Source organism: Aquarana catesbeiana, linkage group LG01, assembly GCF_042186555.1.
Source record: "Aquarana catesbeiana isolate 2022-GZ linkage group LG01, ASM4218655v1, whole genome shotgun sequence".
Taxonomy (NCBI): Eukaryota; Metazoa; Chordata; class Amphibia; order Anura; family Ranidae; genus Aquarana; species Aquarana catesbeiana.
In genome coordinates, this window is record NC_133324.1 from 716,686,626 (window position 1) to 716,709,986 (window position 23,361).

The window sequence follows — 23,361 nt, forward strand, 5'->3', positions numbered from 1 at the left end:
ATGTGTTTCTTATGCATGAAAAGATTTTTAGTCCTTACTAACAGCAGCCAAGTTTTCTACCATATTAGGCATTGACAAAAGTAAAATCTTGAATCTATTGTGATACTATTTTTTGGCTAAATAAACAGATTATAGTGAATGCTTTCAGCCCTGGTTCACACAAGTGCAGCTTTGAAATGGCGCAATTTCAAAGCCTAAGACAAGTGTGATTTGCACCTCCGATTTCATTGCGGCTTGCGACTTCGTTTAACAGAAATCTACGCAAGTCACAATGAAATCAGCAAGAATAGTGCAGGAACCTTTTTCAAAGTCTCTGTGACATAAGTCACCACAATTTGAATGGTTCCATTGCCAGCAATGGGGTGTGAATTGTAATGCGATTTGGAACTGTCAAATCGCATGACAATTCGCACCAGTGTGAATGAGGACTCAAAGTAAACTGACTTCTTCTTTAGGCAATATGTCACACTTCACACCGAAAGTGGGGATGGTGTGAGTTTTTGTAAAGTCCCTGTGATGTGATGTAGAGATGTGCCTAGGATGGTGGATCACAGAAAATCATAGTGGCATATATATTTTTGTCTCTATTCAGGCCATGTTCCAGATTCCTGAATTTTCTTATGAATCTGCACTTCCACTCAGCAGAAGTGAATCACTGCAGGAATGTCAGTTGTGACTAATAATGAATCTGTGCAAATTCATTTGCTGAAGAAATGTTTGTCCCACCACCATAGAGACTTGTCAGTCATTTTGCACAAATAATCAGGTACACCAAATTATTGGATTTTTAGGAGAAGGTGCCTTGTATTATGTATTGGTCCTGTGGACCTGGTATTGGCACCATGTCAGTGACGTATACATAGCGCCCTGTCCCTGATTTGAGAATGCACTTTTTATCTTTAAAAAAGTGTTTCACAGTGCTAATCCTTTCATCCAATTTCTAAATGGCTGCATTTGTAAATTTTAATAGCCAATATAAAGGAATAGTAGTGGTAAAAAAAAGCCCTTGTGGATTTCATTAATTTTTGTTTGGTTAATTCTCCTTTAAGAGGGTGTGGCAGGGGGCGTTTCCTATGCCTACATACATTTGCTAGTAGGTGTCCCTCATTCCCATCTCAAAATGTTGGGAGGTATGCATATATATATATATATATATATATATATATATATATATATATATATATATATATATGTTTTTGGGGTTCACATCTTTTCTGCCTCTGTAGAGATGTGCGATTCTGTTGTGATGTGTCCAGTGAGTTTCTCACAATGAGTTGTTTTAGGCTTGGCAGCTGTCGGTTTGCTGAGAACTCACTCTGGGGGAATTTCTGAGAATTTCTGATGCCGCGTACACACGAGCGGACTTTACGGCAGACTTTGCCCGGCGGACGGGATTTCGACGGACAATTCGATCATGTGCGGGCTCCAGCTGACTTTGTTTTCTCAAAAGTTGGACGGACTTAGATTTGAAACATGTTTTAAATCAATCCGTCGAACTTGAGTCCAGTTGAAAAGTCAGCTCGTCTGTATGCTAGTTCGACGGACAAAAAGCCACGCTAGGGCAGCTATTGGCTACTGGCTATGAACTTCCTTGTTTTAGTCCGGTCGTACGTCATCACGTACGAATTCGACGGACTTTGGTGGATTGTGTGTAGGCAAGTCCGTTCATTCAGAAAGTCCGTCATAAAGTACGTCAAAAAGTCCGCCGGGCAAAGTCTGCCGTAAAGTCCGCTCGTGTGTGCGCAGCATGAGAATTTCTAAAAGGGGAGCAAAGTAGTGGTGCCCACTGTTTATGAACACATGTATAAAAATTGTGAGGGACAAATATAATAAATCTCCCATAGATTACTAACAAGGGGATAACATCAATTTAGAACAGACCCTTTTTCATTTAATGGAGTTTTCCACACCCACTGCTTATATTTGGGATCGCTAGTTTATTTTTCTTTTTAGTGGTGTTAATCTTGGGGTTCTCACCATCATTCTTCATCTGAAACTATTCATATATATGAGTCCTCTGGTTTCTTCTATCTGGTTGTGGAGCATTCTTTATATTAAGTATATGTGTATGATTTTCTATTTTGGGGACTGTTTATTGTCTTATGTTGGGTGATATTCACACCTCTACCATTGTTTACTTTTGGCACACATGGGGTGTTTGATCTTGGATAGTGTTTTTTTAACTTAAGCTAAGATTCTGTATATTTTGCTTTTTGATGAACTATTGTGATTTGCTCCCTGTGTGTCTTTTAACCATTGCACTGTGTGAGGTCATCACTAGGGGGTGTTGTTGTGGTTTTTGGTGGGTGGGGCTTTAGGTTTATAAGTCTGTTCACTTCCATGTTGTAGTGTTTTGAGAAAGATGGACTGAGCTTCATCGAAATGTTAACAAAAAAAACACAGTTGTCTTCCACATCTTCCTTCTCTGTAAGACCCATGAGTGCCCCTAAACCGATTTTTAATTTCTTCGGGGGTGAGCACCTGGGCATTTACTTCAAGCATAGAGTGCCATGGCTACCCTTGGAACTGATCAATTTAGAACAGGTCATGATAGACTTCTGACTTCAAAGATGTGACCACTGTAGACTTGAACCATTGACAAGAATATGTTTATACAGGACTCCTGAGTGATATATGTCCCCTTATGTCACATTGCAAGCTATTCTGAACAATACATGCTTCCTATAGAGTCCTAGGTATGCTCCAAAGAAACAACTAGAAATGTAAGAAATATTATTTTAATTATTTTTAGGTATGCTGTGGGAATAGGAGCACATAAACATATAGTGCGTTTTTAAATTTGACTGCAAACATATAGGGGTTTACTTACTATAGCGCAAATTCGCGAATGTGCAAATAAATGGTCGCAAATGGCAAGAATGGGCAAAATAATGCGAAAATGGAATTCACTATAGCGCTCAGGAAAAAATAGTCACAAAATAGAATTGACTATAGGTCACAGAAAACAGAGACCGTTTAAATCAGTAGTCATGATAGAAACACGGGAATTGCACATGGAAATAATGTTTACATGTGGTATATAGTTTAAAGATAATCTGCGTTTAACTACTGAAAAAATTGATGTATAAATTGAAATAGCATTGAAAGTCTGAGAAGAGATACATTTCCCTTCTTTCTACAACTATGTACCAGCAGTGCGCATGCTCAGACATGAAAAATAGCCACAATTTAACTCCCATTCATTTTTTACCAAAAGCTATAGTAAATCCGCAAGTTCGCAGGTGACAAACGTGCATTCGCGAATGTGAAAATGTGCGTTATATAGCCAAATGCAAGTTTCAAGCATTGATTATAATTGTTACTTCCACAAAAACATACATTTTAATTTGGAGATGAACTGTTTTATTTTTCTAAAATAAATTGTCCTTGAAGGGTTTTTATGTTGCTTCTTCTTCATATATATTTTTTAAAAATGTTAGTAATGTGTAATATTTTCATGTTTTGGGAAAATATATTTTTCTTTGTCGCTCTCACTTGTTGCTCTCCATCTCACAAAAATCTAAACCAAAACCCTCACGGGTGTCTTTACAAACCACAAACAATACCATTGCTGATGCAAATTTTAAATGAGTCACACTTTTGTGTGTTGGTTAGTATTTCCACATGATCATAATTTTACCTCAAAAAATGTGATATGTGTACAAGCATCAGTAATCAAAATGTAATTCCCAAAAATCAGAGGGTAACATCACTATTCTACACACACACACACACCAAGAACCACCAAATATCACAGAATAAATAAAGAAGCATAACTCCTGACTGATGTCATTCCAACATCTCTAGGTATATGACCAAAGAAATGCAGTATTTATGTGTAGGGGGGTTCCACCACCATTGCAAAATGGTATCATATGTTTTCCATGGGCAAGGACAATAATCAGCCTTAAGAATTCCCCACCAGCACTAATTGCAGCCTCTTACCAGCCTTTAAAACAGATGGCATATTTCAAAAACTAACTAGGAATACTAATTGGAATAAACATATTTAGATGCACATGAAGTAGAGCACATTGCACATAAAAATATTTTATTCACATTCATGTGATCATGACTGCAGTGCAGTTCCATATAATGAATGCTGTAGCAATTGGAACTTGCAAATTCGCGGATATGCCAATTTGACTTTTACAAAAGCATGTTCGCCAGTATTAGCGCACTTTTCCATTCGCATGTTCGCCTAGTTGAAGTCTTTAATGGCTTAATTGGGCATAACTAAATGCAGAGCGACCATTACTTTCTGTTTTTCTTAGTAAATGAACCCCATAGTGTGTTTTTTTTAATTTTGATAGATGAACTCCAGGAATTATATTTTTCCATGCTTACATTGGGTCAGCTTGGTTTGATGCATATCTGGTATCTGTATGGCCACTGTGTCAGAAGCATATAGTGCTCCTTCTCCTTCACAGCTGCTGGTCTCATTCTAGTTTTCTGGTTTTAGCTGTGATGCATTCTCCCTGTCTGCTTGTCCACCTGCAAGGTGTTTGATGTAGTCAGTCTCTGGGTGGACACCAAACCTGATTTAAGCCAGCCAAGCCTGCAGCTTCATGGTTGTGATACTATGTTTAACACATGCTCCAAGCTGTCTGTTTGTCTTCCCTGTCTGCTGTTTTGATTCTACTGTTTTATAACCTTGGATTGGAATCCTGACTATTCTGAACCTTATCTGCCTTATACCTGGACTCTCACTGAACCACTCTGCCTGTCTGCCAACTGCAAGTACCTGTTTGCTGTGCTGTGGTCAGTTCGCGCATGCCCCGGCATGGTAGCCAGGCACTATAGCATTATGTATAAGTCCTTGGGGCAACCGAGTACCAGTATGCCTGCCTGTCTTATAGGAAAGGGAGCTGATATAGGTGAAGAATACAGAAGCTAGCTATAGCCACTCATAGACAGTTTTGTATTCTGTGAATGAATACAAAGCTTCCTCTGAATAGCCGAGTCAGAAAGCATGACATCATCAGCCCACCCCTCCGACTCAGCCAATCACAGGAAATTTTGTATTCAGTCACAGAATATAAAGTTGCCTTTGAATGGCTAAGTACCGCTCAGACCAAATTTTCATTGTTCCAGGTGTGAAATGGGAACTAGAACACAGCACTGTACTGTACTGAAGGTACATGCAGTTTTTACAGTGCTTAACCACTTGCCGACCACCTCATGTACATATACGTCAGCAGAATGGCACAGCTGCGCAAATTGGCGTACCTGTACGTTCCTTTAAATTTGCCCTGCGTGACCCTGCCGCAAGCTCATGAGTAGGATCGCGGGTCCCGTGGACTTGATGTCCGTGGGGATACCCGCGATCGTCTCACGAAGCTGAAGAACAGGGATATGCTAATGTAAACAAGCATCTCCCCGTTCTGTCTAATGACACTGTCACTGATCATAGCTCCCTGTGATCAGGAGCAGTCATCAGTGATGTGTCACCCATAGCCATGTCCCCTAACAGTTAGAATCACTCCCTAGGACACACTTAACCCTTTCCTAGACAGCTAGTGGTTAACCCCTTCACTTCCAGTGTCATTTTTACAGTACAGTACGGTACAATTGTACAGCACTGATCGCTGTAAAAATGACAATGGTCCCAAAAATGTGTCAAAATTGTCCGATATGTGTCCGCCATAATGTCGCAGTCATGATAAAAATCGCAGATCGCCGCCATTACTAGTAAAAAAAAAAATTATTAATAAAAATGCCATAAAACTAACCCCTATTTTGTAAACGCTATAACTTTTGCACAAACCAATCACTAAACGCTTATAGCGATTTTTTTTTTTTTTACCAAAAGTATGTAGAAGAATACCTAAACTGAGGGAAAAAAAAAAATTTTTAGATAGTTTTTGGGGATATTTATTATAGCAAAAAGTAAAAAATAATGCGTTTTTTTCAAAATTGTCACTCTATTTTTGTTTATAGCGCAAGAAATAAAAAACGCAGAGGTGATCAAATACTGCCAAAAGAAAGCTCTATTTGTGGGAAAAAAAGGACGTCAGTTTTGTTTGGGACAAAGTACCCCGAATTAGTGGGTCCTACACTAGTAATAGAATGGAAGATCACCCCTCCCCCTCCTCATTACCTCCTATTTAGTGGCCACCAGTGATTAGGATGTATCCCTTTTAGTTCTCCCACATAGAGGAGTTCAGCTCCCATGGTTGAGACAGAGGATCTTCCATTCTATTACTAGTGTAGGACCCACTAATTCGGGGTACTTTGTCGCAGTAAGTGGGCTTAGCACTATATGACCATATAGTGTGACCAAACCCCCGTATTTTTTGAATATGTTCAGGTGTTCAGGTGTTTTTAACTAGCCCTGCAGGAAATGTCATTCTTGTATGTGTGCGCTGTAAAATATTTTGTACTGTTTATAGGTCTTACAGCAGCACCATCTTGAATTTAAATGCATTGTATGGTGTGCCCCCCAAATATGTACTTGTAGTTTTGTTTGGGAGCCACGTCGCACGACCGCGCAATTGTCAGTTAAAGCGACGCAGTGCTGAATCGCAAAAAGTGCTCTGGTCTTTGGCCAGCCAGATGGTCCGGGGCTTAAGTGGTTAAAGTCATTTGCAGTATTTAGTGATGGAAATAGTTTGTTTGGACCATCTTGGTCCAAATTAACTATTTAAAATGACAGGAAACATGGAAATCAGCTTTAATGATGTTCTATGGGAAAAATGTTGCACAAGACTGGTCTTGCTGAGTATACTCATAGTGGACCAGAAAATAAAAAGGCCTTTCTCTGACCTTGAACAAAAGTTCCTCATCTGTGGGAGCCACAGGTTTTACAGTCTTAGGCACAATGGATGATTCATTGCACATTTCTTTCGATATAGAAATGGGAATACTCTAATAGCATTGAACATTACTGTAATTCAAAAGGAAAGAATTCTACTAATAGCACAATGCACTGCATTGATAAAGGAGGGCATACGCTGATGTAATGTGTGAAAGGAACATATGCCATAACTGCGGAGATTAGAAATATGTGATACATAAAGTTATATTGCTATCATATAAACAGACGCAAACGATGATTAGCAGTTGCTCAAACTGCACCATGAGAAACCAGATAAGAATGTGTGTGTGTGTGTGTGTGTGCGTGTGTATGTGTATATATATATATATATATATATATATATATATATATATATATATATATATATATAAACATTTAATACATATAGAGTATATGTAAAATTGCATGTACAGTACTGTGCAAAAGTTTTAGGTAGGTGTGAAAAATGCTGTACAGTAAAAATGCTTCCAAAAGCATGTATTTTATTTGTTTGTTTTTATCAATTTACAAAATGCAATGTGAAAGAACAGAAGAAAAATATAAATAAAATCAATGTTTGGTGTGACTACCCTTTGGCTTCAAACCAGCATCAATTCTTACACTTGCACACTTTGTACAAAGTCAGGGATTTTGTAGTGATTAGAGTCAGGTATATAATTATATCAAGCAGCTGCTAATGATCATCAATTTCATATGTGGGTTGAAACACAGTCATTAACTGAAACAGAAACAGTGGTGTAGGAGGCGTAAAACCGGGTTAAGAACAGCCAAACTCTGCTACTAAGGTGAGGTTGTGGAAGGCAGTTTCATGTCACAGGTCATATACCATAGCAAGACCGAGAACAGCAACAAGACACAGTAGTAGTTATACTGCATCAGCAAGGTCTCTCCCAGGCAAAGATTTCAAAGAATGTCCTTGATGATGCCCTGGAGGAGGGGTGAAACACATTAACGCATTTCCGGTTTTATGTACCAGTGATGCTACTTCCGGTATCCGTGGAACGCACATGGAACACACGCTGCGGTTGCAAACCCGGAACACACTGATGCCTGTTTTTTCAAGCCGTCTCGTGAGTGCCGTTTTGTTAATGCGCAGTTAGCCAGTGCTGGCAGTAATTCGCTATATGCTTTTCTCTCCCCTTTTAATATATATCGTCTTCCCTGGTCCGCATACTGATTATTTGGGGGAGCTCTTCTACCTTGGATTTACCATTGTGACTCCACTAAGCGTTTTTGACCCCTGGACTGCAAAGCTGATGGTCTACAGGCTCTGGTGAGTGGGGTCACAAGAGGGGATTTTTTGCTCTTCTATTGAGTGTGGTCTCTGAACATTTCCTTTCAACCTTGATATTTAAGTTGCCGTTGGAAACACTTGGCACTTTACACATATGTTTTCACTGTATTATTATTTACTATTGAGTATTAGTTTTATTGCACTTTGCACTTTATTGTATATACACATTTAATACTTTTTCCATGAGCACTGTTTAGACTTATACATCATTTTTTTTAAGTTCTAGTACCTTTGTAACAGCTGCTGTGGTCTTTACCAATTATAATTTTGCACTATATATAGTTCTCCATTGGCGCGAGTTTTAGTTTGTTTTATATAAGATTTCAAAGCAGACTGGGGTTTCAAGATGTGCTGTTCAAACTCTTTTAATTCAATAGATTTTTATTAAGATCTAACAGTATACATTGAGAATAAGACAGTATCCACCATAGAGAACCAAGGTCTGTTCTCCCAGTAGGGATGAAATTAGAGCAATTGAACATAAACATGAAAGTTCAGGAGCAATGCATCAAATCCAATACAGAATTGTCAGATGTAATTCCCTAGGGGGTGTATACAGTATATCCTGTAACAGTTTTATTATTAAACATACATGGTAACAACAGGGAGAGAAATGAAAAGAGAAAGACAAACCGTTAAGTGCACATTAAGTATTAGGACCTCATCTAAAAAGTACACAGGATTATATTAGGCCCCTGTCCTAAGTTGCTGCCATATTGACCATCTATCATGAAATTGGATGTGGGTAAGTATTTTGTATTCCATCGTTTGTTCAAAGCAATGGATAACATCCATGTGGTTTTTGACCTCAGAGATGTTTGGAACATTTGGAGTTTCCAGTTTCTCGCGAGCAGACCTCGGGCTACTGATGTTATAGTTAAGGTGACATATCTCATATGAGGGTGGAATCCCTCCATATTGAGACTTAGCAATGCTGTTCAAGTTCTTTTGAAAAAGCACAGAGAAATGGGCAACGTTGAGTACCATAGATGCAGTGGTCGGCCAAAAAAACATAATGCAGCAGATGAAAGACACATCATGCTTACTTCCCTTTGACATCAGAAGATGTCCAGCAGTGCCATCAGGATAGAACTGGCAGATGTCTAGCCAAAAGTGGTCTTCATGGAAGAATTGCAGCCAAAAAGCCATACCTCTGACATGGAAACAAGGATAGGCGACTCAACTATGCATGAAAACATAAGAACTGGGGTACTCTCGACTGAGCAGCAGGTGCTCTGGACTGATGAGTACAAATTTGAAATATTTGGCTGTAGCAGGAGGCAGTTTGTTCTCTGAAGGGATGGAGAGTGGTACAATAATGAGTGTCTGCAGGCAACAATGAAGCATGATAGAGGTTCTTTGAAAGTTCGGGGGCTGCATTCCTCTGCAAATGGAATTGGAGATTTGGTCAGGATCATTGGTGTCCTTGATGCTGATAAATACAGCCAGATACTTATCCATCATGCGATACCATCAGAGAGGCATGTGATTGGCCCCAAATTTGTTTTGTTGCAAGGCAACGACCCCAAACATACAGCTAATGTCATTAGGAACTATCTTCAGCATAAGAGTCCTGAAAGTGATGGTTTGGCGCCCGCAGAGCACAGATCTCAACATCATTGAGTCTGCCTAGAATTACATGAAGAGACAGAAGGATCTAAGGTACATCCACAGAAGATCTGTGATTGGTTCTCCAAGATGTTAGAAACAACCTACTTGCCAAGTACTTCAAAAACTGTGTGTACATGTACCTTAAAGAATTTATGCTGTTTTGAAGTCAAAGGGTGGTCACACCAAATATTGATTTGATTTGGATTGATAATTGATAAAAATAAACTATTAACACTTTTAATTCTGAAAACATTTTCAGTTTGTCCAAATCATATGGGCTTGGCCCCTAAGTACCAGTGAAGGGAACTCTTAAGGTGTCAGCATATCAACACATTTTGGTAATTTTCATGCTCCCAACTTTGTGGGAATAGTTTGGGGATGTCCCCCTCCTGTTCCAACATGAATGCACACCAGTGCACAAAGCAAGGTCCATAAAGACATGGATGAGCAAGATTGGGCTGGCCTGCACAGAGTCCTGACCTTAACCCGATAGAACACATTTGGGATGAATTAGAGCAGAGACTACAAGCCAGGCCTTCTCGTCCAACATCAGTGCCTGACCTCACAAATGCGCTTCTGAAAGAATGGTCAAACATTCCCATAGACACACTCTTAAACCTTCCCAGAAGAGTTGAAGCTGTTATAGCTGCAAAGGGTGAGCCAACTCAATATTGATTCATTTGCAGTTCATTTGCATGTAAGGGAAGGCGTCCCAGCACTTTTGACAATATAGTATATACAGCGTATATATATATATATATATACACACACACACACACACACACACACATATATATATATATATATATATATATATATATATATATATATATAACACATATATATATATATATATATATATATATATATATATATATATATATATATATATATATATATATATATATACATTTGGGTTTTCTAAAGGATGGCACAGCAGTAGTAATGTTTTTAAGCCACAGTCTCTTAATAAAAAAGGAGGAGTATGAAAAATGGGTCTACATAACTAAAAATTGTTTTGTCAGTGGATCCGCGCTACAGGGTATATTGCAACTGCAGCCCCCCTATGTAAGCAAGGGACACTACCGTGTGCCCTAAAACGAATAAGTATAACAAAATAGGGAATGGCGCTGTGCATAAAGGATGTATTGGTATATGATGTTTATTTAATGGTGGTGATAGGTGTACCAATGTGACATGCTATAGCGGACACCAATAAGTGGTACCCTCAAAATGCACCCCTGTTTTATCCCACGTATAAATGGGAAAAATAAAAATTAATAAATAGTGATATAAGAGTGCTAGTTGATAAATAAATTAGTGGGTGACAATATAAAAACAGCTGTGATCTCATATAAAAATTATTAGTATTAATGACCACTAATAATATGGTGTAAAAAGATATAAGTGCAAAAGTGTCAGGTGCAGTACAAATGGCAATATTCCAGCCGCTGCTGGATGATAGAAGTAAACTGCAGATGTTAAATTAGAATAAAGGGTGTCCACAATCCTCTATAGTGAAAAACAGAAAATGCAAAGCAATATGTGTAAACAAATTCATATATGACACATACACACATGTGAGATTTATACACAAATATATATATATAAAAATGTGTAAAATAGAGGGTATCCACAGTCCTCTGTAATAAAGTGCTAGGAATGCAAAAAGTAGATACGTGGAAAAAATAACATATAAATATACTTAAATTGTGCAGATATTAGGACCCAAACTGGTAAATAATTAATATGTATATATAAAGATAGTAAACTAATTGATAACAGTATAGAGTCTCATGTGAAAGTGACCAAAGAGTTCATGTGATGTCTTCCACCGAATTTCCTCCAAATATTTAAAACAAACTCCCCCTGATGTGATCCCACTCACCGGAACGCTGTACCCCTGCAGGGGTATAAGCATAGGATGTTTGTACGCCAGATGCCGATCAAATCCAGGTGCCAATCAGATCTTTATGTGTTGGTATCCCCTCAACCCGGATCAGCCACTCGTGAAGGAGAAGGGGGAAGATGACAATCCCCTGTTGTGATCCTATTTCCGGCCGGACATCCGCTCCAGAGTATTATATGTAATAAAAGAATTGCTCCACATAGCGTAACTCCATAAAGTATCTTTTATTTGTAGATGTTTAAACAATCCAAAAGGAGCATAATGAATCCAAGGAAATAAACAAGTATAAAAGGAGAGGAGGGAGCATGCAAGCTCTCTACCTCCCCTAGCCGTTACGGGACGCAGCGTAGTGCACAGCTGCCGCTTGCGTTCCACCGGTCGGCTATCGAAAACCACAGTAGCAGGAAGTGACGTTGTGCGTGCCAAGATAGTCCCGCCTTACGCGTTTCGTCACACGGACGTCATCGGAGGCGCTGCCATCTTGGTCCTCTCAACGTCTTATATCTGGGTGCAGTACATGCCGCGGCCAATCCCGCACCAGATGCTAAATGATGAGCATCCTGTAGGTCCAATCGAAAAAATTCGCTCAATTATGGAGACAAAGGCAAAAGGCTGTACACACTCGGTATCATTAGACCGAGGGAGATACTGGATAGAATCTCCTTGAGCGCCATCTAGTGGGATGTTTATAGTTCGTATAGTTTATACGGAATAGCGGCCGTGGAAGAATGTAATTTGCAAACCAGATACTATCTGGTAAAAGTACATATTAAAAATACATATTAAATGACAGTCAAATAGCCTAAACCTAAAAAAACCAAAAAAGGAAAAAATAATATTGTATAAATTATAATTACCTCGAGAGGTATTTAAGCAGAAAAAAGTCTTTTACAGAATTCTTTAATAAATTAAAAGTATATATCTAAAAAAATATGTATATAAAAATTAAAAATTAATATATATGGAATATTGATACTGTACACATAAGAAAGACGATGCATTAAAAAACTCTTGTAAAAAGATGTGCAAAGAGGAGTATGTTATATAATCAGTACTATTATAAACCAGAGGCAGAAGAGAATGTGTTAGTTTACCAATAAATATGTTAGTATACCAACCAAGAGAAGGAGAGAATATCTTAGTTTGCCAATAAATATGTAAGAATGTACTAAAAATAGTGATGAATCATATATATATCATATAAAAATCTTGAAATCTTCGGAAATCAGGAAATGGGGTAGGGAAACATATAGATTCCACCTATTTAAAATTGAGTAAGGAGCACTTCAGAACCAATTATGGAAGTGGGTTAGGGGCATATGTAAAATCCACAATTTAAAAATTAGATAAAAAACAATTCAGATCAATGTCCACATTTAACCCTCTGGGAACAAGGCTCCCTAGGCGATATATCCACTTAGTTTCATTCTGGGACACTTTTATTCTTTTGTTACCGCCTCTCCAGTGATCTTTGATCAGGTCTATGCCATAAAAGATTAATCCTGTAGGGTTTCTATTGTGGACCTCATCAAAATGCCTAGAGAGGTTATGCTTTGGAAAGCCTTTTTTAATATTATTAATGTGCTCTCTAATCCTAACGCGGAGGGGCCTAGTAGTTCTTCCCACATACTGAAGCCGGCAGGGACATTCAATCACATATGTGACGTGAGTACTTTCACAGGTAATCAGTTCCCTGATTTGGTACTCTTTCCCTGTTCTTGACTTAAAGAGTAATCTTTTCCTTGGTTGTCTCTTACTTACACGGCAGGGTAAACACTTTTGGCATCTGAAAAAACCTTTTAATTCAGGGAACAACTTGACCGGTTTTGGAGGGTCGATCACGTTATGTACCAACTGGTTCCTCAAATTGGGGGCCTTCTTGTAGATAAATCTAGGTTTTTTGGGGAGTATCTTCACCAAAGTTCTATCAGATTTTAAAATAGGCCAGTATTTTCTAAAAATGTGTTCAATTGACCGATATTGATTATTAAAACCAGTAATAAAAGCCATATCCATCTTGCAGTGGTTGTCAATTTTCTCCTTCTTTCTCAGTAGGAGATCACGATCTAAGCTCCCTATTTCCATCTTATATCTCATTAGGGTTTCTTTGTGATATCCTTTATCAATGAATTTTTTAATCAAAGTGTCGGCTTGAGTGTAATAATCATCTATCCTATGGCAATTTCTTCGCAACCTCATTAGTTGGCCTTTCGGAATGTTCTGCTTCCACTTAGGATGATGGCAACTAGATGTTGGGATGTAGCCATTGCGATCCGTGGCCTTAAAAAAGGTTCTAGTGTGTAATTCGTTGTTCTCTTTAAAGATCTGTACATCTAGGTAATCTATTTCTTGAGGATCGCATGTACCCTGTAGCGCGGATCCACTGACAAAACTATTACTATCTGGCTCCTGCGGGCGCTAATTATAGATCTGCAGCTATGGACATATTTGGATATATGTCTAACAGGAAGATTGATGTAAGAGAGATTTTTAATCAGGAGCAGGTTAACAATAGTCAGGATATGAATGGGCTGTTGAAACAGCTGCGACACACCCTGGAAAAACAACTAAGGGTGTGGTGGGACATTGTTACCCTGGAGATGTATGTGAAAGAGAAAATGACACCTAGGAGATTGAGGTGGGATTTGAGCCCAAATGACAGTATTGATGATGCCTCCCTAAATGAGGAATGGTATTCTTTCTTCTCAGGTTGTGAGAATGAGCTTTTACAAAAAATATTAGTAAGGAGGCATTTTAAATTAAGAAAAGTAGAGGAAAGGATTATTGAGATTAAGAATCTACTACACCCCTTTACTGGCCAACAAGAATATAAAGATAAGGACAAAGAATTACAAGAGATTATAAAGAAATACGATGTGGAAATTCAAACAAAGAAACAGAAAAAATTCAAGAGGGACGTTCTGGATTACGCCAATAAAAGGGTCTACAAGTGGCAAGAAGAAGTAGACGAGTTGAGTAATGAAGAAGACATTAACTCTATGGACGAGAGTCCAGCAGAAGAGGAAGATATACCAGACAATATAAGACAAACCAGGTTTGAACACACCCCCATTGCCAGACGTACCGAGTTACCACGCACACCCAATTACCGAACCAATGGTCCCTGGGTGAGGGGGAGGGAAGAAAACCCCCCAGAACCTGGATATGGAAGATCCCCAGCTACTCCAAGATATAGTATCCCCACTCGAAATAGGTACTCACCCCTAAGGGAAAGGGGATACTATGGTACCTATAATAACCCCTATCCTAGAGGATCACCTAGGGACAATAGGGATTTTCACAGGGGTGGCCCACCTGGAAGATGGAAAGTGCGACCTCCATACAGGAGACAAGGTTGGAAAGAACAACCAGAGATCAACAGAGACTTCCAGAGGCATTGGGGCCCACCCGCGTACAGAGAACAGAGGGATATAGGAACTTACGGACATCCACAACAGAGGAACTTTGGCACCTACGGACATCCGCAGCAAACAAGGAATGGGCCGAACAGGAACCCTGGCAGAGGGCCAGATCAAACCCTAAGAGATACAGAAAGAGGTTACAGGCAAGAGGAAAACGAGGAGGAAAGAAGAAGAAAAAGGAGAAGAGAATATTAGGAGAAGGAATTTTTAATTTGAGTGATGCTGTTTTTACTGATGAAGAACTGAGAGTTTTAGATTTAGGATTAAAATTTGCACCAGACAAGAATATTGATAAGTTTGAGGTTTTTGTTGATTTGCAGAAATTCATACGTAAATTAAGAATAAAGAAACACTACGCCTTAAACAAAGATGAGAAACCAGCAGAAGAACCTTCTTGTTTCACACACACTAGTCTTAGAAACAATTCGGTTTTCAATCCGAAAGTTCCGGGCGACCAGTGTATGAACGCCTTTAAGAAGATGGTGGAGAGTGACCTTGCGAAACTCGAAAGTAAGATTCCTAACAATAGGAGTGTGTGGAAAGCCATTAAAGAAATCGGAAAAAGAAAAGACGTAGTTATACGCCCCGCAGATAAAGGGGGCGGGCTGGTTATATTAAGGAAAGAAGGCTATGAGGAGGAAATGAGGAACCTCCTTAGAGTAGAAAATACTTATAAGAAACTTAAAGGAAACCCCAAACAACTTTATAGCAAGAAACTGAAAGCTCTCATCAAAAAAGGGAAAGACAAAGGAATTCTAAATAAAAAGGAAGCCAAATACTTAATTTGCGAGTCCACCAAAACACCAGTTATATATTATTTACCAAAAATACACAAACGATTGGAGAAACCCCCGGGACGACCGATTATAAGTGGGATTAATTCCCTGTTCTCTAGACTGGGAGAATACATCGATTGCTTTCTAAAACCAATGGTAACTAAAGGAAGATCATACCTAAAGGATAGTACGCAATTGATCAACGAAATAAAAAATATAACTGGTGTTGAAGATTGTCTCCTCGCGACGATAGACGTGAACTCCTTATATACCAGCATTATACAAAAACATGGCTTAAAAGGAGTAGAGAAAGCACTTTACAAAGACGCCAATCTTAAACAAGAACAAATTAATTTTATTTTAGAAGCTTTAAAACTAGCAATGGAAAGTAATTACTTTTGGTACCAGAAGGACTACTATGTGCAAACCAAAGGCGTCGCCATGGGAGCCAGATATGCCCCAAGCGTGGCTAATTTATTTATGGACATGTGGGAGGAAGAAAATATATATAGAAGTCCACGCCCGGAGATTGAATTTTACCGTCGTTATATCGATGACGTGATTATAGTGTGGAGGGGCACTGCAGAGTCATTTCAGGATTTCCTAGGAGCAATGAATCAAAATAAATACGGCATCTCTTTCAGTGGGACATGCGATCCTCAAGAAATAGATTACCTAGATGTACAGATCTTTAAAGAGAACAACGAATTACACACTAGAACCTTTTTTAAGGCCACGGATCGCAATGGCTACATCCCAACATCTAGTTGCCATCATCCTAAGTGGAAGCAGAACATTCCGAAAGGCCAACTAATGAGGTTGCGAAGAAATTGCCATAGGATAGATGATTATTACACTCAAGCCGACACTTTGATTAAAAAATTCATTGATAAAGGATATCACAAAGAAACCCTAATGAGATATAAGATGGAAATAGGGAGCTTAGATCGTGATCTCCTACTGAGAAAGAAGGAGAAAATTGACAACCACTGCAAGATGGATATGGCTTTTATTACTGGTTTTAATAATCAATATCGGTCAATTGAACACATTTTTAGAAAATACTGGCCTATTTTAAAATCTGATAGAACTTTGGTGAAGATACTCCCCAAAAAACCTAGATTTATCTACAAGAAGGCCCCCAATTTGAGGAACCAGTTGGTACATAACGTGATCGACCCTCCAAAACCGGTCAAGTTGTTCCCTGAATTAAAAGGTTTTTTCAGATGCCAAAAGTGTTTACCCTGCCGTGTAAGTAAGAGACAACCAAGGAAAAGATTACTCTTTAAGTCAAGAACAGGGAAAGAGTACCAAATCAGGGAACTGATTACCTGTGAAAGTACTCACGTCACATATGTGATTGAATGTCCCTGCCGGCTTCAGTATGTGGGAAGAACTACTAGGCCCCTCCGCGTTAGGATTAGAGAGCACATTAATAATATTAAAAAAGGCTTTCCAAAGCATAACCTCTCTAGGCATTTTGATGAGGTCCACAATAGAAACCCTACAGGATTAATCTTTTATGGCATAGACCTGATCAAAGATCACTGGAGAGGCGGTAACAAAAGAATAAAAGTGTCCCAGAATGAAACTAAGTGGATATATCGCCTAGGGAGCCTTGTTCCCAGAGGGTTAAATGTGGACATTGATCTGAATTGTTTTTTATCTAATTTTTAAATTGTGGATTTTACATATGCCCCTAACCCACTTCCATAATTGGTTCTGAAGTGCTCCTTACTCAATTTTAAATAGGTGGAATCTATATGTTTCCCTACCCCATTTCCTGATTTCCGAAGATTTCAAGATTTTTATATGATATATATATGATTCATCACTATTTTTAGTACATTCTTACATATTTATTGGCAAACTAAGATATTCTCTCCTTCTCTTGGTTGGTATACTAACATATTTATTGGTAAACTAACACATTCTCTTCTGCCTCTGGTTTATAATAGTACTGATTATATAACATACTCCTCTTTGCACATCTTTTTACAAGAGTTTTTTAATGCATCGTCTTTCTTATGTGTACAGTATCAATATTCCATATATATTAATTTTTAATTTTTATATACATATTTTTTTAGATATATACTTTTAATTTATTAAAGAATTCTGTAAAAGACTTTTTTCTGCTTAAATACCTCTCGAGGTAATTATAATTTATACAATATTATTTTTTCCTTTTTTGGTTTTTTTAGGTTTAGGCTGTTTGACTGTCATTTAATATGTATTTTTAATATGTACTTTTACCAGATAGTATCTGGTTTGCAAATTACATTCTTCCACGGCCGCTATTCCGTATAAACTATACGAACTATAAACATCCCACTAGATGGCGCTCAAGGAGATTCTATCCAGTATCTCCCTCGGTCTAATGATACCGAGTGTGTACAGCCTTTTGCCTTTGTCTCCATAATTGAGCGAATTTTTTCGATTGGACCTACAGGATGCTCATCATTTAGCATCTGGTGCGGGATTGGCCGCGGCATGTACTGCACCCAGATATAAGACGTTGAGAGGACCAAGATGGCAGCGCCTCCGATGACGTCCGTGTGACGAAACGCGTAAGGCGGGACTATCTTGGCACGCACAACGTCACTTCCTGCTACTGTGGTTTTCGATAGCCGACCGGTGGAACGCAAGCGGCAGCTGTGCACTACGCTGCGTCCCGGAACGGCTAGGGGAGGTAGAGAGCTTGCATGCTCCCTCCTCTCCTTTTATACTTGTTTATTTCCTTGGATTCATTATGCTCCTTTTGGATTGTTTAAACATCTACAAATAAAAGATACTTTATGGAGTTACGCTATGTGGAGCAATTCTTTTATTACATATAATACTCTGGAGCGGATGTCCGGCCGGAAATAGGATCACAACAGGGGATTGTCATCTTCCCCCTTCTCCTTCACGAGTGGCTGATCCGGGTTGAGGGGATACCAACACATAAAGATCTGATTGGCACCTGGATTTGATCGGCATCTGGCGTACAAACATCCTATGCTTATACCCCTGCAGGGGTACAGCGTTCCGGTGAGTGGGATCACATCAGGGGGAGTTTGTTTTAAATATTTGGAGGAAATTCGGTGGAAGACATCACATGAACTCTTTGGTCACTTTCACATGAGACTCTATACTGTTATCAATTAGTTTACTATCTTTATATATACATATTAATTATTTACCAGTTTGGGTCCTAATATCTGCACAATTTAAGTATATTTATATGTTATTTTTTCCACGTATCTACTTTTTGCATTCCTAGCACTTTATTACAGAGGACTGTGGATACCCTCTATTTTACACATTTTTATATATATATATTTGTGTATAAATCTCACATTTGTGTATGTGTCATATATGAATTTGTTTACACATATTGCTTTGCATTTTCTGTTTTTCACTATAGAGGATTGTGGACACCCTTTATTCTAATTTAACATCTGCAGTTTACTTCTATCATCCAGCAGCGGCTGGAATATTGCCATTTGTACTGCACCTGACACTTTTGCACTTATATCTTTTTACACCATATTATTAGTGGTCATTAATACTAATAATTTTTATATGAGATCACAGCTGTTTTTATATTGTCACCCACTAATTTATTTATCAACTAGCACTCTTATATCACTATTTATTAATTTTTATTTTTCCCATTTATACGTGGGATAAAACAGGGGTGCATTTTGAGGGTACCACTTATTGGTGTCCGCTATAGCATGTCACATTGGTACACCTATCACCACCATTAAATAAACATCATATACCAATACATCCTTTATGCACAGCGCCATTCCCTATTTTGTTATACTTATAACTAAAAATTCAGCTTAAGCTACTGTGATCTGTAAAAGATGGCCTTTTTTCTACAAATGAGATACAAGAAAACGTGAGAAAGGAGCCTACCCACTGGCTCCAAAGGAGAATACAAAACATTAATAATCATTCATATTCATTTGATTAAGATTTGTTTCTTTTTTATTTTTATTCCTGATCACATCAAATAATGAAAACTTACAAAATCCTCTAAATAAAATTTGTTACATCAGAATGTTGAATGAAGCCATTTACAACAACTTTTATATTTCAGCGTCATACTGCATTACATTAATTCACATGCTGAGAGATTTAGCAAAGCACAGCATTTTTTCTAACTCCTGAATGTCTGTATGTCCTTTGTAAGAGACATCTCCATTACTGAATTTTCCTACAACCCAGTGGATCTTTGAAGTGAATATCTTTTGGCTGCCAGGCTATAATGTATGGTATACACGCTGATACCTTTCCCATTAGTTTGCCCAGATGCAGTTTTGCAAAATGCAATGCAAAATGGCAAGATGCTACAGGCCAATGGTCTAATAATGGAGCTTTATATGAAGCCCTTTGTACGCAGCACCAGTGGGTAGAGTGCTCTTAAGCTTTTAAGCTACTTAAATTTATGCCAGGAGACAGCCACAGGACAAGGCACATATATGTGAGGATAAATCACACTCATCATGTTGATCCCAAGTGAAGTGTCTGTACAAGTAAACAAACATACAATGTCAAACATTGTCGGTACCTGGTACTTTCACCATAACAGTCTGAAATGATACTTGATGAAAAGTTTAAAGAAATAGCAAAGCATGGATACAGATAAGCCAGGAGGGTTTTATATAATACAAGTCACAAGTGCATTGTTAAAAACATTGTGAAAACTGCTACAGCTATGACTCTTACTAGTCAACATGTTGCAAGACAAATAGTTGAGCCCTGCTTGTTTTTTTGGAAAACAACAGGACAGAAAATTACGTGATAACCATGTCGTTCCACTAGGAAGAACAATACATTATATGAAAATGGCTGTTGTACCTATGTCTGTATAAACAGCATGTTAACCCCTCCATCACTCGAAAATTACTTCAACCACATTTTAGGTCCCATCTTCTTTTAGAGTTCTTCAAACCTTGGCTTTGATAGTGGTTTTGCATAAAAGTGTCCATATTGTCTGTACTGTCTGTTGTTGGGTAAACAATCTTTTTTTCTTCTTGCAACTTTAAGTAAGCTGTTTCCATTGGTGTTCTTCCACCTTTGCATTATTGAGTTCAAAGCTGGGAGCTGGTTGAGAGGTGTCATCTCTTCCTCTGCATCTTTAATCTACTTTTGCTTCTCACAAACTGGTAGCTTTTGTATCTCTTTTCATGATAGTGGTTCAGGCTGTGGTCTTGTATACACCTTATAAGACAAGTGTCCAGCTGGCCTGCCCTCATAAGATCTTGAAGGAATTCTGACAGAGGTTGTAAGCGATTCAGATTCTTCTGTTTGAGACAATTAATCACTGATATCAATTTCAATTTCAGTGATGTTCCTTTTCCTGCAAGACAGATGAGATTTGCTCAGGTTGTTGTTTAGATGGTGCTGGCTGTGTCACTTTAGGAGGCATTTGAGTATGGGTATTGTCAAAAAAAAGTGTAATCTCTTTCCAAGGAGTCTTGTCATCTCCCTATGTCTCCCTAGATCTGTCTTGTAGAGAAATTAGTTAAGTGTCATGCTAGGTTTCATTTTGAGATTGCGGTGTTGGCACTCATGTAGATAAAAGAAAGCTGGCAGCTCAATCTTCCGCAATGAATGAATTGATTAATCCAGGTGTGGTAAAAAATAATACAGGGCTTATGCATTTTGGCGTGTAGCCTTAATCGTAGCCAATCCATTGTTGGCAACCAATCCATTGGGAATTGAAAACAACACACATAAGTAAATGTCCCTGTCACAGTTTCCCTTTTTCAGAGCTTGTTTGAGGTATATGTGAACCCTTACCTTGTAAAACAACCCAGTTAAAAATAGAAATGCAATTCAAAACATATGTGTATATAAATAAACATATACATACCTATTTTTTAAGATCTTTTTTAAAATTGATCACATAATCTCTGTTGTCAGCTGCATGAGGAGCTAAGAGAGCTAGACGTGGAGAGTAGCACACCAATCTTCCCAGTGAATGGCTATGCAGGGGGCATGTCAGCACAAGTCTTATTTTTGGAGGACAGGCAGGCTGTGCCCCAGCACAGCCATAAAACTGACCATGCTGGGATGGATGGGATTCTATTACTAGCATTGACAGTTTGAAATAGGACAGCAGGGGTCTGGCAGGAACAGCAGGTATTTCACACAAAGGAAGCAAGTACATGGTACAACAGGCATATATCAGGAATATAAAATGTTGGGGTAGCACATTTTTTAAAACATGGATTTGTCTGCATTATGGAACATAGTTATTTACCAAAGTGTAGATGGCATTATCGATATTGCAGATTAGGATAATGTATCTGACTGCTGTGCCCAAGTCTGTGAATAGGATTAAAGGATTGTGTTCTCTATGGTGACCAGTTTTTTTTAAGTTTATGCTGGCAAAAGGATATGTGGGAACTTTTTCTGGAATAATTTCAGTGTGCAGTGAATATTAAAATAGGTTTTTCAGTGCACAATATGTGACAAAAGTAGGTTCGGCTTATTTTCACAGTGTGTACCATTTGTAAGGACTAGTAAGTCCTTTAACATTAATAGATGTACATTTAAACCCTATGTTATACAATTTTTTTTGTTTTGTTTTGTTTTTTTGTTTTTGTTTTTATGTTTCTCTATTAGATGTTTTATTTTATTTTTAAGAAAAAGGACATAACATTCAAAAAGAATTTCCAAATTCAAAAGAATCAAAAAACTCAACATATATATAAAAAAAATGTATATACAACCATATCCAGTACATTTCATATTTACATGACATATTACATTTAACAATTGACATTTAACATTTAACATTCCTGAAGTATAATAAAGAAAAAAAGGGGGGAAATTTTTTTTTACCAAGTTAGGTCCACCCTTCTACTCCCAACATCCAAGTTTTAACGGTTTATACCATTTCTACAGCGAGGGGCGGTGAGAGAGAGAGAGGCATAAGAAGGAAGGGAAAAGGAATGGGGGGGGACTAAAAAAAAGAGATTAAAAAAAAAAACTTATTATCTCAGTGTTCCTATAATAAATGTAAATTTTAGACTATCCCAAGCTCTTAAAGTTTCCTTTGTTATTTGAGCCACATCACCGGGGAGGTCCCTGTACTGCCTTGGTACTCACATTATATGACTTACTGTAAATGTCTTCCACTTAGATTTCCTTCCAGTGATACCCATTTTTTCTGAGAGGCACCATGGGCCACGTTATACAATTAAAGAAATTATGGCTGTTCAAGGGTGCTGTAGTCCAGCATAGGTTTTGTACACATAAAAGCCCCCATTTAAGGTATCATCAAAGTGTTAATATATAGAGATTAATAATATAACTCACTCACATGACCAGTAGAAGGAAAAGGTGATGCAGCATACCAATCTAGTATCTGTAATAAGTCATTTATAGAAGGGATGTAGAGAGTTCATCTCCTGAGAATAAAGAGAGAGAAAAACTCAACACACAAGAAACTGTGAATAAAGTCAATTTTTTAGTACATAAAACCAGAACTTTGTACCATGTTACTTTTTTTAAACAGCATGATAGTA